The sequence below is a fragment of the Neodiprion pinetum genome, chromosome 5 (genome assembly GCF_021155775.2).
Source record: "Neodiprion pinetum isolate iyNeoPine1 chromosome 5, iyNeoPine1.2, whole genome shotgun sequence".
In the NCBI taxonomy this organism is placed as follows: domain Eukaryota; kingdom Metazoa; phylum Arthropoda; class Insecta; order Hymenoptera; family Diprionidae; genus Neodiprion; species Neodiprion pinetum.
The window spans coordinates 33,958,907-33,962,743 of NC_060236.1; positions in this window are offsets into that span (position 1 = coordinate 33,958,907).

A 3,837-nucleotide genomic window follows, 5' to 3' on the forward strand; every position below is an offset into this window, starting at 1 on the left:
CGATATATTTTAATCAGTTTAATTACCCAAGCAGAAGTTTTCCTTACCATTTACTGGAACATACAACAAATGCAATACATGTCGAAACGTATTGCAACTTATGGTGTCTAAAAAAAATCTGTCGTGTTTTCTGAAGACGCGTCAATTCCTGCGCATATGGATTATCGTAAAATTAGTTCGTCGAATCGTCGTGCGAGGGCGGTTAAATCGCTACTCGCACTACGTTCACCAACTTGTGGCGTCGTCTTGCGGACTGATAAAGAACTGCAGCATTGAATTGCACGGCTCACAGACTGCGCTTAATGAGGCGTAGTGCAATCAATTTATGACCGCTATTAAAACTTGCCGTCAAATATTCTTACACCCTGAATTTAAACACCTTCGACAAGACTTATGCCTTATGATGAAAGGAGTTTTGATCTCTCTCCGTGTGTTAAAAAAAAGGGTTCAGTTGTGAACGATTAGAATTTTGCAAACAGATAACTATTGGTACGTTATGTTTCTCTGATTGTTGATGAAAAATCGGTAGGACTTGTTAAACATCGTAGGGAAAGAAACGGTACATAGCAATGAATAAATCAATAGTATCTAGTTTAACTGTTATTTTAATGCCGAAAGTTGGTAGCATATATTTTAATAACGATTCTTGTCTAATCCTGTAGGAGAGCCAACGTCGCGGTATGCGTAAAATTTTTTTTACGGTTTATTGCGCCGCCTAACATCCGTGCTAAGGAACATAAAAAAATGTTATTTCCTCAACCAAATGATATTGAAGCTGGGCTGTCTCTTCTGATGGTAAATATCTCCCCTTTTCCACGAGAAAGAGGTCAGAAGAGTAACTCCAGCGTGGGAAGAACACGTTATACACGCGCCACAAAAGATCACTGTTCCTTCACAGAATTCTGGAAAATTTTCAACCCGTAACGTTGATCACAAAAAGGAAGAAAACGGTGAAGAGGAAGGAAAAAATCGCCAAAACACGCGTAAGTAGAAAAACTTCCATATCACATTCGTGATGATTCGTGTAGAATTTAATTTTTCAATATATTTTCAGTCTGCAGGGTAGAAAACTGATAATTCACTTTTCAATGTATAATACCTTCTTTGATAAGAAATTCTCGGTACGAAAAGTGAAGAATTATCAATAGCGAATTCGTGATTCGATGCTCGCTGATGATTTAGGAATCGCATTTTAGTCGGTAAATGGGGCAAGGGGGAGTTTGACAACGTTTTTCTTTCAAAAAATGCTGAATCCTCGTAACCAATAGGAGCCGGCAGGAAGGAACAGAGCTCTATCGACCCGGAACAGAACCCGGAACAGGAGGTGAAACCTTTTAAACGGTTAAGCTTCGTCGAGAAGCGGTTGCCGACTGCCGAGGAGATGGGGTGAAACGGGGTGGCAGGGTCCAGGAGGCTGTAGTCACGGAGAAGAACAAGTGGCGATTTTGAAACCCCGTCGTCGACCCTTCGACCCAGCATTTCGTTCTTTTCGCGAGGTAATAAAATCGAAAAGACAAGATTCCGGTGTATTAATCCGTCCGCAAGGCAGCGCCAAACCGTAGTTCCAAATTTAAGTAATACTTCTGCGGATTGCAGTGAATATTACAATAATAACTAGGCAATTTAGATTCGACAATTATTACGTGCTACCGGAGTAAGCTTTATGGAAGCGATGTGCGGGATTTATACTTCTCCTATTTTTCAATTTGCGCATTAATGCAGAAAAGGGGGAGAGAAAGGAAATTTTCTCTGTTTCATTTCGCGCCGCGGAGTTTAGTACTTTTTATAATCTCTATGAAAGGGCTGATCTTCATTGAATAATTCATAGAGTTTTGATTAATTAAAAGGTAAGATGGTATTATGACGAATTCGTTAAAACGAAACTTTTCCCAAGCTGACGCGCGGCGGGTGTTTCTATTTTTATTTCTATTATTTATTACTTCTCTCTTTCCCCCAAGTTGTGACGAGTCAGTGAAACCTTAAGAGCCTATATATCTTAGGCATAGGTATATGTGTATTTAATTATACAAGCGGTTAATAATCAAGAGTCGTTATCTCTAAGGCAGGGGAATTTTTTTTTTGTTTGCACTTAATTTACTTTCCTCGTTATATACCCGACCGCATCGATTATATTTGTGAAATTACGAGAGGAGTTGAGTTTTCAGGGTGAAATTCAAGCTAAATAATGATAACAATTATGAGAGCCTTTCAGCTCCCTTTACCTCTTAATCGCGTCTTCTGGTTACCGTTTTTATCCCGTGTTTTCCTTCGTTTTTTCATATTTTTTATTTCATCTCTTTCGTTTTGGATATTCTACATATTTCAAGCATATCTACCTTTGAATAATTCATTAATCGCGCTTAAACAGCAGAGGCAGTTTATACAAAAATTTCATTTAACCTTAATCCCAACGGCACCGTCGATCCTTACAAACTCTTCAACGATCATCGAAAGCTCTCCTCAAGTTGTTATAACCTGTGACAAACTTGCTAACCAAACCGGAAAGCCGCGGCGGGATAGATTTGTATGATATTAATGTTCGTTGATCTGAATTTCTTGGTGCCAAACATGATCTGAATAAAAAATTTCCAAGTTATGCACGCCCCCGCAGGAATAATTCACGTTGTCGTTCGGCTCGATTAACAGTTCAGCATTAACATTGACCCTTATTCAAGGTGACCTTTTCATTGAGTAATTACCGCGGTGGATCGTGACGGCCTCTGCTCGATTACCTCGCTGATTAATTCCATCACTATTCACCCTTCGATGTATTTACAATATTATCTCCATTATTCAGACCGTTTTGACTATCTACATAATGTATACTCATAGCTTATCTGCCGCATCCCTCGGAAAAATTTATGGACGAACTCTCACGTCGAGTTTGTTGCTTAATTAGTGAATACATAGCATGGACTAGGTGCAGTGCGTTTTTGTACCTTATATTTAATTATATCGCCGGCATCAGCGGGCGATGAATAATTAACCAGAGATTGTTATCGAGCTTTATTTCCACCTCGGCAGTTTTATTCAAGGACCAAACGGACGGCTCCTGCAGGTTTTTGGGCGGTTAAGACAGTTCGGTGGAACTCGGTTAGTCGCCGGGAGATAAGGGGCTCGATGGTCTTGCCATAGTTGAAAGTTCAGGGTCTTGCAAGAAGACGTCGGTTGGGAGTGGGAATTAAGCCTAGCCCAACCCCTTCGCGGCGATCGCGATGCTCGGGATCCACACGAACCCCTTTCTAAATCGCAGCGAAAATAAAGTACGCGCAGGTCTTATTTGGGAGAAAAATTTTCAACGAAAAATCCTTCTTTGTTCGGTTGGCGACGGGGATGGGGGAATGTTTTCGCTCTATGGCGATAATACGACTATCTCGTGGAATAGATAGACTGAATAAAATAAAACGAAGCACCATATAGATATATGGGTATGCGATCTTCGCGGATTATTTTTGCGAATCGTAACTGCAGAGCAGAACTTGCAGTACAGTTTTCCAATACTCGAGCGAGTTACCGCCAGACTCAAGTTTGACGTTCGCGTCTGGATATTTTGCTTCAAACACTTTGCTTTACATGGTGGGATATACCTATATATTCAGTTGCACGGACACACTTGAGTGGCGCAAAGTTTAATAGAAATCGCAATTTGTTTGTGTGACTCTATGTGCTTACGTATTAAACGTATACAAATCGCAGGTAGGTAGGTGCATGTATAATAAACGAGCATTCTCAGCTCTGTTGAAGACATTTTATGGAAAGTCGCAATCGTGACGAAGTAAGTGCGGTGCAACGGATCAAAAGTTGGTCGCGATTAGTGAGGTTAGAAAAAGTGTCGGA